Here is a 12,204-nt window from a genome sequence, read left to right as displayed (position 1 = left end):
GAAAGACAAAGAATAAAGAGGAAGTTGCCTGGGAGAACCCTTCTCCACAGAATAGGTGGACTTCAGGTGATATTGGTATGCACCCCATAAGGGCAGAGGCACAGAGACATAACTCAGAAGGTTATTAGAGGCAGTAGGCACCCCCCTGCCCACCCGCACATTGGCCACAAGTGGCACCTTTTCAACAGTTTTTGAGGATAGTCCTATTGCTATGATAGTTGTTAAGATCATGTAGAAAAAAGCATTTGGAGGAATCAGTGTGCAAGCCACATCAGGAACTAGATAGATAGGTAGAGTGTGCTCCAGCTTGCAGGTGTCTTAGTTTGGGTGGCCCTAGTGTGGGTCCTGCCTGTGCCTCTGCAGCCTCCCTCATGCTGTAATGTCCACTGTAATGTCTGTCCAGTACCCTCCTAGAGGCTCTGGGAAGGAAGGGGAAGGAGATGGAGGAAGGAAAAAGTCTTTGAGGGAGACAGGATCCAACCTAGTGAAGGGGAGAAGCCACGAGGTGCTGAGGTGGAGCAGCACACTGAGATGCAAATGAGGAAGAAAGATGACCTCATAGGGCAGATCTTCACAGTAATGGGGCCAGTCAGCTGGGGCTCCAGAGTCATAACTGTCAACATCTTGGTTGTGCTTAGCAACTTTCTTTAATTTTTTTTTAATTTCAGCTTTATTGAAGTATAGTTCACAAAAAAAGATTATAAAATATTTAAAGTGTACATCATGGTAATTTGATATATGTATACACTGTGAAAGGATCCCCCCATCTAGTTAATTATGTATCTATCTCACCTCACATTTTATCTTTTTTTTTTGGTGAAAATATTTAAGTTCTCTCTCAGAAAATTTCATTTACACAGTGCAATATTTTCAACTAAAGCCACCTTGCTTTACATTAGATCCTCAGATCTTACTCATATTATAGTTGAAAGTTTCTTCCCCTTTACCAACTTCTCCGTTTTCCCTACTCTCTGGGGTGCATGTGAGTGAGATGTATGTGGGATTTTATTGTGTGCAAATATAACATTTGAATAAGAGCAAGAATTGTGGGGCGCCTGGGTGGCTCAGTCAGCTAAGCGGCCGACTTTGGCTCAGGTCATGATCTCACGGTCCGTGAGTTTGAGCCCTGCGTCGGGCTCTGTGCTGACAGCTCAGAGCCTGGAGCCTGTTTCAGATTCTGTGTCTCCCTCTCTCTGACCCTCCCCCGTTCATGCTCTGTCTCTCTCCGTCTCAAAAATAAATAAATGTTAAAAAAATTTTTTTTTTTTAAAAAGAGCAAGAATTGTATTTGAAGGAATACAGGTTCGAGCTCTTTTTCCCTTTGAAAGCAGAGGATGATGGACCGTGTTTTGCTTTGCTGCTGATGGGTTTGGTGTATGTTCATGTGTGTGCATTGTGGAGATCAGGAAATCTGTGAATTGTGATAGTGGTAGGTAGAAACTTTGGGTGTAATGTTCTCTGAAGGGCCAGGACCTTTAATGATATTTTTCTTGGAGGACCAGTGCTGAAACTTGTTTTTATCATGGATGGCGGTGGATTTGTGTTTACTTGTGTCACAGGAATGAGTTAGAATATGGAAGCAGCAGCTCTGCTACTCTCTGTAAGGACCTTGTTTCATCAGCACTTTAGGCCTGGGGTTTCTTGGTCTGCTCGCAAGTAAGGTGGTTTTTGATCCTAGAGTCCCATGTCATTCAAAACAGCATGTGAATCGGTGACTTTACTTCTGTTATTAACTTGAATGAGATGTCGGATACAGCATTTATTCAAGGGAGGTGTTTATTTGTACATAATGTAATTATTTTCAGGTTTTTGAGAGAGGTGCTCATCAGGCCAGAATATGTCTACCAGTGCCCGCTCAAATTAGAACCTCCCTCTGTGTGATCAGCACATTCGTTCATTACAAAGTGCCAGGTTCTCCGTCTGCTTTTCCCACTGTTACCCCTTCTCATTACCTTTCAACCTCCATCCCCAATATTGCTGTGTAATCTGTTCACTGGGGACAGTAATGACGCAATGTGTGAATCCAGTGTCTGGCACCTAGTAGCACCTTGACAGAAATAGAAAGCTGTGATCTCAGCATTAAAATATGCTAACAAGCTGCAGGAACTAATGGGCACTGCTTTTATGCTGCAGATGTTCTTTCAAGTGCGGGTGACTCTGCTGAGTGCGGGGACAGAACAGGAGGGTGTGCTGCTCATAGCCCAGCATTTGGTGGTGGTTTTTGTTTATTGCAGTGTCATTCTCCAAAAGGGACCTCCTGTCTCCTTTGTAAAGTATGCTGCCTTTCTGGGGCTGTGATGATGGAAGAACCCCCCTTTAGTGAGGACTGTTAGAGAGAGAGCACAAAACAGCAGAGATTATGTGGAAGAGAAATGTTAACAATAATGATAGAATGCAGTAGTTTGATTAAAATAAATTAGATTTTATCCTCTTGGTGGTTGATTGTTTATCTAGACAGAGATTGAGCCCTAGAAAGAGGTTCTAAATGTATTATATAAATGCGTAAAGAATTCTAGCATACCAGATTTAAAGGGATGATTTGAGTGCATTACATTAAAATTTAGCTATATAGAATTTTGAATTTGTCCTGTATTTGCTTCCTGACTCATATTAACAAATGACTCCATTCTGTTCATAATCTTTGCTCTTATTACATCTGAGACACACCCTCAGCTCCCCTCACCCTTTATTTGTTTGCTCTCACTTTGCAGAAGTCAACTGGGTGAAAAAATGTAGTCAGACTGAGTGGACAAGATAGCCAGATGCTATCCCTGCTGTACAGGGTTGGTGGTATTTGTCCAGACTGAAGGATGACTCTCTCTGTAGGAAGGGTGCCAGGAGGAAATGCTTGGCCCACAATGGGAGTTTACCTAAGCTGCAGATCCAGGCAGAGTTGAGGTGGACAGGGTGTCAGGATACTCAGGTCTTGGGCATACACACAGCAGGCCTCATCTGGAAGGTGCTGGGGAGCAGAGAAGCACTGCATTCCTATGACAGATGCTGTTATGTTGGATGTTTTGTGTTGCCTTGGATTATACACTCTGAGTCCATAGATACAGGTCATAATCATTGATATATATTCATCCTTTCATCAAGTGTCCCACTCGGATGTACACTTAGCTGTACATCCTCCAAAGCAGGAACAAGGCATAGAACCTAGTAGGTATTCAATCAGTATTTCTTGAGTGGATTCATACACACCAGCCATTGTACTGGGTAATCCAAATCATGTAAGGCTTGATGGTCCTCACTTGCAAAGGACAAAGAAGACTGATGCTGGGATACCTGTATACACATATGAGCTGGGGGTCAGAAAGGAGTGAGAACTGCCAAGAAAGGGCCAGGAGAAGCCTGGCAGGGGAGCATGCATGCTGAAGCACATCCTGGCACTGGGACTGGGATTTCCCCAGTCATTCTACCCAGTGGGCAGGAGCCCAGGGTCTCCAAGCCTTTTGAGGGCCTACACAAATAATGGAAACCTGGAAAAAAAGTGTACTGCCTCCGAGATAGGAAAAGAAGACTGCAAATTGAAATGAATGCATGTAATTAAATGTCAACATAATGTAATAGCACACCAACTAGTCAATTGTGGTTTATTGTTTCATGTGGGATGTGGGTGCACTTTAGTTTAGGTTTAGGGTGCATAGGTGAGTCCCTTGCAGATGCTGATGTGACCCTGGGAAGCCTATGGTGAGAAGAGCCTGGAGCCTGCAGTGATTCCTGCTCCTGATTGGGAAGGTACAGAAATACCAGGAGCTAACTTCTCAGCATTATTCCATAGCCCAGACATCTCATTGAGGGCATGTCTTCCTCACTGTCCCATGTATCCCCACTCTTCATGGAGGAGTTGGGCTTGGTCACTTTGTGTGTGTGCTTAAGTCAGGAGCCAAAGGGCAAGTACAGAGATGTAATCCCCCTGCACCTGGGCAGAACATGTGTTCCTTCCTTTCCCCCTTCTGCATAGCTCCCAGGTAAGCTGCCCAGGAACTTTCCTGACTACCTCCCCTTCACCTGTGTTCGGCCCCACAGCAGGCAGCAGTTGAGGAAGATTGTGAGCACAGGGCACCCCTGAAAATATTAATTGAACAGTAAAAATTTATCAAGAGGGGAGCCTACTATGTGATAGCAGAATGAATAAAGCCAGAGTCCCTGCTCTTCTGGAATTTACAGTTGGGCTTAGGTGGTAAGATGCATCTTAACTGTTAAAGGACAATAGCAAAGGGAGGGTATGGTCACTGCCCATACCCTTACAGACTGCCCCAGCCCCTTAGTTGGGTGATCCCATGCTTCCCCCTCAGTTCCATCTGCACAGGAACGTTTGCTCTTGTCCTAGAATCCAGCCTGTTGGCCTAGCCCAGACACATGCCAAGATTCTCCTCTTGAGGCAGGACCCTCTTCCCACAAGAGAGGGGAGAGGGCACCCCTTCACCTGAAGAACAGAACAGTAGGGGAATTGCCAAGGGGGAGTTTCAAAGAGAAATGGCTCCCAATAGTCTGGTGGATGGCACTCTGTATGTGTGTGTGTGTGTGTATGTATATATATATATATATATACACACACACCAGGAGCATATTCTTTTGCAATCTCTCTCTCTCTAGTACGGTTCATTGCTAATATGTCCCACCTGCAGTCCGGGTCACTAACATACAGTTGAGGAGACTATATATAAACTGCTTTGCTGTATAGTAGGAAACTCATCATAGATTCTAATTAAAACCACAGTCACCCCTTCTGCAAGCTTTTCTTAATACATTAATATAATAATTTTAGAAGGATATTTTGCTATACCATTTTTTTTCTGCTTCCCACACAGGAGCTAAGCTTTGAAACATACGTGTTCTCTTCTCTCCCCTCATCTCTTTCCCCTTCCCTCGCTGCACCCTCACCATCTGATTCCCTCCTTCACTTCTCTTACTTTCTTCTTCTTTTTCTTTTTTTCTTAGACTGGATAATGATATCTGCTGTCTGTACGTAGGGCTGTTTCAAATGAAATGTGGAAGGAAGGTTTCAGCATAGGCGTTATGGCTCAGGGAATGAGAATGTATTTCACGGGGAGGCAGAGCTCTCCAGAGAGTGCACAGCTCTATAATGGTAGCTCCTTCACACACTCGAAGTCCACACTGGGAGTCCACCTGCCTGCAGATGTGGCCTCTCTCTTTTTGGGATCTTTTCAGACACTGTAGGCACTTGCTTGCCACACAAGTTTTTGAAGACTTTGAAGTGTACTACTGAAATGAACATGGGCACAAAGTGCAGAGTGACAAAGTATCTCTGTGACATGTGTGTGGAGGGAGGGAGGCTGTACATTTCTGTAGTTTACACTTTTTATTATTTAAAAATGGTCTCCTGCCTTTCTAAATTGCAATATTGCAAGATCTCATAGGATCCTGAGATGGCTTTTTCAGGAACCAAGCCTCATTTATAACATTCCAAGCAACCATCTCTTTCTTCTGGATGCAGCCCTGCATCATTTTGAGCAGAAGTCCCATCTTGAGTAATTCTTCTTGGATACCACTTACCAGACAGCAATGACAGGGAACCAATAGGGTCTTTCCCTCCTTTCTTAAAGACTCAACTCCACTAACCTTATATAAAATGCGCAGTCATTATCCTTGCCGTCAGTAAGAACAGGAGAATGAAATTGCCCTTTCCTACAATGGGAAATACTACCTATTAGAGGAGATGCATTGTCAACTCATTCCCACAGAGTGTAACAGGTGCAAGAAAGAGATCAAAGTAATGAATGACAAGAATTTCATCTCAACATCTCTTTGTTTGTTTGTTTCTTTTCTTCAGTCCTCTGCCTCCTCTGTGGCATAGATTTTCTGCTTGGCAATTCTGTCTTAACAAATTCTTTGTACATAATTCTTGCATATTAATAAACTGCAGGTTTGCTATCTGTTCTAAGAATGGATATGTTGGATATGGCAAGGTCAGGTTAATGTGGCCATAGAGGAGAAGAGAACAAGGTTTGGAAGGAAGTTTATTATGTTCACAGGTCCCAGAGAGGGAGTCAGTGCATGTCATTCAGAGCCACAGGGGAGAACATCAGAGTGGAGGCAGACGGTGGAAGTGAGGAGAGTGTGGGCCACAGCCTTTATTGGGGTTTCTGTGGGAAAGACAAGGTAGGGCAGGGTAAATGGTTTGGTTAGTCTGAATAATTTTGGCAGGCTTTGGGCTACAAGGGTGGTCCCTAGCTGCCTGGTACCTGGCCCTGGGTATGATTGAGACACAGGAATATTGCCTCCTGGGGTATATAGGCCAGAGAGAGTAGGTCTGACTCTGGATAGGTCAATTCGCATATCAAAGGCATGCTCTAGGCTGAACCCTTTGCTAGGTCCAAAAATTGGCTAGTCCTGGGAGGGTCAGTCTCTTCCCAGCTAAAAAGGTTTTTTAAGATGTCAGGGCATCTTTTGGGATGAGCACTGGGTGTTGTATGGAAACTAATTTGACAATAAATTTCATATATTAAAGATGTCAAAACATCATAATATACAGAAAATAAATATATATAATACATTATCACTCTATGTAGACACACAAGTGCTGTATCAAACAAGTCACAGCTTTAAAAATATTATTTAGTGTATAAATTTGGGGCAAAATAAGCATATTTGTTAACACAAAGGTATTGATTTATCTGCATTTAAAAAAATTTTTTTAAGTTTATTTATTTTTGAGAGAGACAGAGAGTGCAAATGGGGGAAGGGCAAAGAGAGAGGGAGAGAGAGAGAATCCCATGTAGGCTCCAAGCTGCCACTGCTAGAGCCTGATGTGGGGCTCAAACTCACAAAACCAAAAGATCATGACCTGAGCCGAAACCAAGAGTCAGATGCTTAACTGATTGAGCCACCTAGACACTTCGATTTATCAGCATTTAATAAAATGCTCTTATTGCATTGATATTGGACATTTACTAATAAAGGACTAGAAAAACCAAAATCCTAATACATACAAGGATGTGTTTTGAAAAATAATTTTATTGTATCTATATAGTAAAAAGTCATTCTCAATTTCTCAAAATGCAGTTACTGGTCCTCTTGTGAAAACTGCAATGCTTTTGGTGTCATTTTTGGTGACTTAATGTGCAGTTGACAAATATTGGTGTTGCTAAGATGAATGGATGATAATGTTATATATTTTTAAGATTATGAAGAAAGCAAAAATATTTGTGAAATAAGCCTGTTCATTAGTGTACCTTTTGTTCTGATTCCCATCAGGTGACTGTTCCATTATATGCTTCTTTTTATTTCCATGTGTATGTCTGACAGGTCTCCTCACAGGAGAACCAGTTGTCTCACAAGTGCTTTCTGTTGTTAGGAGAAACATGTTCTTGTTTGGCTCCCAGCATATGGGGGAAGAATCACATATTTCACTGATGTGGTAAGAAAACATCTTCTAAGCACCAAGTGGCATCTTCTCATGGACTTCTAGGCAGGAGATGGGTCAAAAGTCCAGTATACCCTGTTATCTGGGTTGGGGTCTGAATCAGTAATTACCAAAATGACCAACCATGGTGGGGAAGTGAGAGGCTAGCCTGAGTTTTGCTTGAAAAGGGGAGACTAGATTTTGAAGATGGTAAAAACTTTTATTTCTCTCTGAATATCTTTCTCTGAGCATGCCTTTCCTGTGAGAGATTGCTGCTTCCTTAGCCGGGGTGCACTGCCTGCTTCCTTCACCACTTCCTGTACACCTCAGTCACTCTTTTGGTTAAGGTGTTCCCAGGAAGGGCAATGAAGCAGCTGTCATGGTATCTGAGCCATTTTACATTCTCAGTGAGTTGATGTCCCTTACTTTCTCTTTCTGTTGTGCTCTTTGATCACCCCGAGGAGCCCTCTAAGCCATATCGCTTTGGGTTTTAATTATTGTTTAAATATCCCTCTCTACTAGATTATGAGTAATCCCTCCAGGATACGGTCTATATTTTATGCATTTTTAGATCCTTAGTGCCCAGCACAAAGTCTACCACACTCAGTGCATGTTGATTTTGACATAACACAGACTTTTGCATATAAATGATTATGTATGCATATATTTATTATAATTTTATTTTATTTTTAAATTTTATTTTATTTTATTTTTTGAGGAGGTGGGCAGAAGGCAAGGGAGAGAGAGAATCTTAAGCAGGCTCCAAACCCAGTGCAGAGCCTGACGTGGGGCTTGATCTCACACTGTGAGATCATGACCTGAGCCAAAATCAAGAGTTGGACATTTAACTGAGCCACCCAGGCACCCCTATAACTTTATTTATTAAACCATTTGTATAAACAGAGATAAGAAAACAATATTATATTTGCAAACATAAACCAATTTGTACTATTAATGTAGGTTTGGACCCCAATCTCAAGCTAAAGAATCTTAATTGTAGTTCAATAGGACTATGCCATGTGCTTTTCCTTAAACACACATAGTTTATTCTGAATTCTGTGGTTTACAGTGTTATCTAAAATTACTTCTGTCACTTCTTTGCCTTTTCTCTCATTTCTAAAAATTCACATCTCACCCTCCTTCATGGTCCCGCGCTATTGCCTCACCCTCCAAGCTGCCTCAGTGCTCTCTGCTGTGAGGAATTGCTCTGTCAGCTCCATTCTGTTAGCACATGAGGCCCTGACTTCTCTTTTGCAGTTTACTTACTTCAGTGCTTACCCTACCAGTCTTCCTGGTCAAAAGTTCCCTAAAGAGGGAACCATACCTTAGAGATCTTTCTGTCCCCTGTAGTACCATGAACATGACTAGTACTTAATAAATGTTAAGTGAACAAAGCCATAAATGTTTGTAGAAAACAATGTGTTATAGCACCATAATGTTGGTCACTGGTACATGTTCCGATGATTTCTTTGCTTTTTCCTAATGGTGAGAGTTGTAAATTCATTCATTTCTTGTTGACAAGTGTAGTTATAGTAAAGACTCCCAAATGGATCAAGAACACAGCATAAAAGTCCTGGGTGGAGGGAGGGGAAAGGAAATGCTTGGTGGCTGATTCTAAGGCAGGAGCAGTGGAACAAATCTACATAGTTTTATCAACTCTACATGACAAGGGATTCAAAATACCATTCAGGCAAAAAAAAAAAAAACAAATTAGCAACTAAGAAGGAAAGCTGCACATTACTTTGAAAGTGCTATTTGTCAGCATGTGCAATGTAAGACTTAACTCTTCTTCTTTGGCTGGGGAAGGAAAATGAGTCTTTTTTTTTTAAATGTTAATTTTTGGGAAAGAGGACACAGCATGTGTGTGCATGCATGCGAGTTGGGAAGGGTCAGAGAGAGGGGGACAGAGAATCTGAAGCGGGCTCTTTTCTGACAGCAGAGAGCCTGATGTGGAGCTTGAACTCCCGAACTGTGAAATGACCTGAGCTGAAGTTGGACACTTAACTGACTGAGCCACCTAGGCACCCCAAGAATGAGTCTTTCTTATGCACATATCATTTATACAAATATCATCCTGGGCTTTCTACATGAGCAGATTTGTGGCCATGCTGGATTGTGCATGCCAGGTGAAAATTAGACCTGTCTCCATGACAGCAGTTATGCACATATGCTGAGACATTCACTGCATTATTTTGTCTTTCTGTTTAATTACAAAGGTGCAGTATATTACATAGGTAGAATCATGTCCCCCCAAAGTTGTCCACGTCTTAATCCCCAGAACATGTGAATATATTACCTTCAGTGGCAAAGGGACTTTGAGTCCCTAAGGATCTTGAGTTGCAGGAGTTATCATGGACTATCCAGACAGGCCCAAATACATAGGCCTGAAAAAAGGAGAGAGCCTTTCCTAACTGTGGTCAGAGAGAGATGTGACAGTGGAAGAAGGGTCAGAGAGATGTGATTTGAAAAGGAAACGGCCTGCCATCACTCACTTTGAAGATGGAGAAAGAGGCTTTGGGCCAAGGAAGGTGGGCAACTTCTAAAAAATGGAAAAAGCAAGGAAACATTGCTTCTGTGACCCTCTGGGAAAGAACGTGGGCCGGCTGACATTGTGATTTTAGCTCAGTGAGATTCAGTTTAGACTTTTGGCCTCCAGACCTGCAGGATAATAAATTTGTGTTTCAAGTCACTAAGTTTGTGGTAATTTGTTACAGCAGCAATAGGGAACCTAATATACATGGTCCTGCATACATCAAGATACTGTCTAAATAAAAAGAAGAAAAAATATTCCACTTCTACATTTTCTCAGTGTTAATACCCTGTGAGCAATATGGACATTTACATTCACTGCAAGTCAACAAATTTTAGCCCAGCCACTTCATTTTAGTAAGCATTTCCTAAGTTTCTGTCTCAGGTCACTTACACTAGCAGTGACACTAACTTTACTGAAGGACAGTGGAAGGTTCTTATAGGAAAGGAAATTATGCTGAAGAAGGAGTTTGGGGTCAACTGTTCAGTTAGTTAATGTAGTTGAGATTCATTCTACAGAAACTACAGAAAATTTTTGAGCAGTAGGCTGACATAAACCATGACAACAACAACAGCTACAGCAATAGAACACAACTAATGCTTATGTAATCCTTCACCATCCACAAAATAGACAGATTGTCAACAGTGAACAGATAGGAAATAAGTGTGCCAAGTGTGAGATAGGTCTGAATGGGATAGTGGCAGTAAGACTAGGAAGCAATCAGTCAATGTGAATACTCTTAAAACTTAAGGGAAGGATAATCAAAGGACTATGGAGCTGGTGGGAGAGAAGCCCAGGGGAAGCTTTCAGGCGTCAAGGGAATGAAGGTGTGATTCATCAAACCATGCAGTCAGGGAGGAGGGTGCTTCTCAGGAAAAGATGCCAAGTTTGGTGTAAGATGAGCTGAATTTTAGATAGGACTGTGAGACGTTCAGTGTCCTATAACTAGTCAGATCTTGGAACTGATTTTAATGATTATAAAAAAAGAAATCCGGAAGGTATGTAATTGGAATTTGTTCTCTTAATTGATGCAAAAGTCTACTATGCTCAAGCCTTGAAAAGCTCTCCAAGGAAGGGGTGTGTCAGTGCAGCAGGGAGATGGTCCAGAAGAACAGGGCAGGCTCAGTTGTGGTGGCTGTAAGGGGTAGAGCATGGACAGTAAGGACATTGCCCAGAAATGTAAAGACCCCAAGCAAAGCCTGATCCAGGAACTTTTCTATAATGTAGGAGCCAGATGGATCCAACCTTTCGGTGAACAACTTGCTGCCTAGACTGAAAAGGAGGATAATAGTTCTTGTGAAGAAGTGTTCATGTGAGATCTGGACACTTTGGGTGGGGTTGCCATGGGAGTCTTCCCTGGGCTCTTTAGGGACAGCTGATAGGCAAGTCCAGCCCTTCAGCCACAGTAACTAAGATTGGCTTGAAGGGTAGTAGAGTGTTTTTCCTACTTGCTCTTCTTACAGGCCCATGGCTGTAGAATCTTTGTGAAACAATTGGTGGTTCCCACACAGAATGTCTAGATTCTGGCATGATGTGTGTGTGTATGCAGGGGAAGGGCTGCTGTGTGGATGCTGACTTCTTCCTGGATGTGGCCACATCATTGGGCTTTGACAGGTGAGGACAGACTCTCAGGCTCCCTCCTTTTCCCCAACCTTATTTGTGTCTGAAGAGAGCTCCTTGCTCCTCCTCCTTCTTTTTTTTTTTTTTTTTTTTTGTTTTTGTTTTTGTTTTTTGTTTTTTGGAAAGGAATACTTTCTCCTCCTTTGAAAGGGTACACTGCTTGTCAGGCTCCACCTGCCAGTTGTTGTGCACCCTGTACACCCTAGCCAGGGGGTTGGAAGAGCATAGCCAGTGAGCTACCTGTGGACACATGATTGATGAAGAACAGGACACACTGCCTTTGTTGCCTGTTAGTGTTGTAGCTCTGTTCTGTTATTTTAATATTTAAACAGGCTTAAAAACAGTTTCTAACACATAGTCTCATCTCTTAAATTGTCATTTTTTTGAGATAGTGACTGGACCAACGTACATTGTGCCTTCTGGAGGCTCTATTTTGCATCATATAGTACACACTCCACCCACACAATTCTGATACTTAGTCCTAATTCTGAGAAATTAATTTCAGGTTACATTTCAGGCATCCCCAAATACTCTCATGGGCACTCTTGTGCGTAGGAAAGATGGCGCTGGCATGGAGACCAGTTGCAGAGCACTGCATTTTCAGACCATCTTGACAACCACCCTTCCATCTTTGGAGGAAATATAGCAGCTAAGAAATCTGTGCTGCAGAGTAAGAGAAGAGGGC

The 12,204-nt window shown here is 42.4% G+C and overlaps 1 protein-coding gene across 1 annotated transcript in view; it reads left to right on the top strand.

The window, feature by feature from the left end:
- Positions 1-9,363: 9,363 nt before the first annotated feature.
- The window catches only part of LDLRAD4 (low density lipoprotein receptor class A domain containing 4), a 180,125-nt gene continuing 177,284 nt past the window's right edge, over positions 9,364-12,204 (top strand). Inside the window, exon 1 of the mRNA XM_042910182.1 lies at positions 9,364-12,189. The gene's annotated coding sequence lies outside the window, so the exon portion shown is untranslated. The remainder of the gene's footprint in view (positions 12,190-12,204) is intronic.

The sequence above is a fragment of the Panthera leo genome, chromosome D3 (genome assembly GCF_018350215.1).
Source record: "Panthera leo isolate Ple1 chromosome D3, P.leo_Ple1_pat1.1, whole genome shotgun sequence".
In the NCBI taxonomy this organism is placed as follows: domain Eukaryota; kingdom Metazoa; phylum Chordata; class Mammalia; order Carnivora; family Felidae; genus Panthera; species Panthera leo.
The sequence above is the reverse complement of the archived record's forward strand: the minus strand, read 5'-3'. Positions and strand labels throughout refer to the sequence as shown.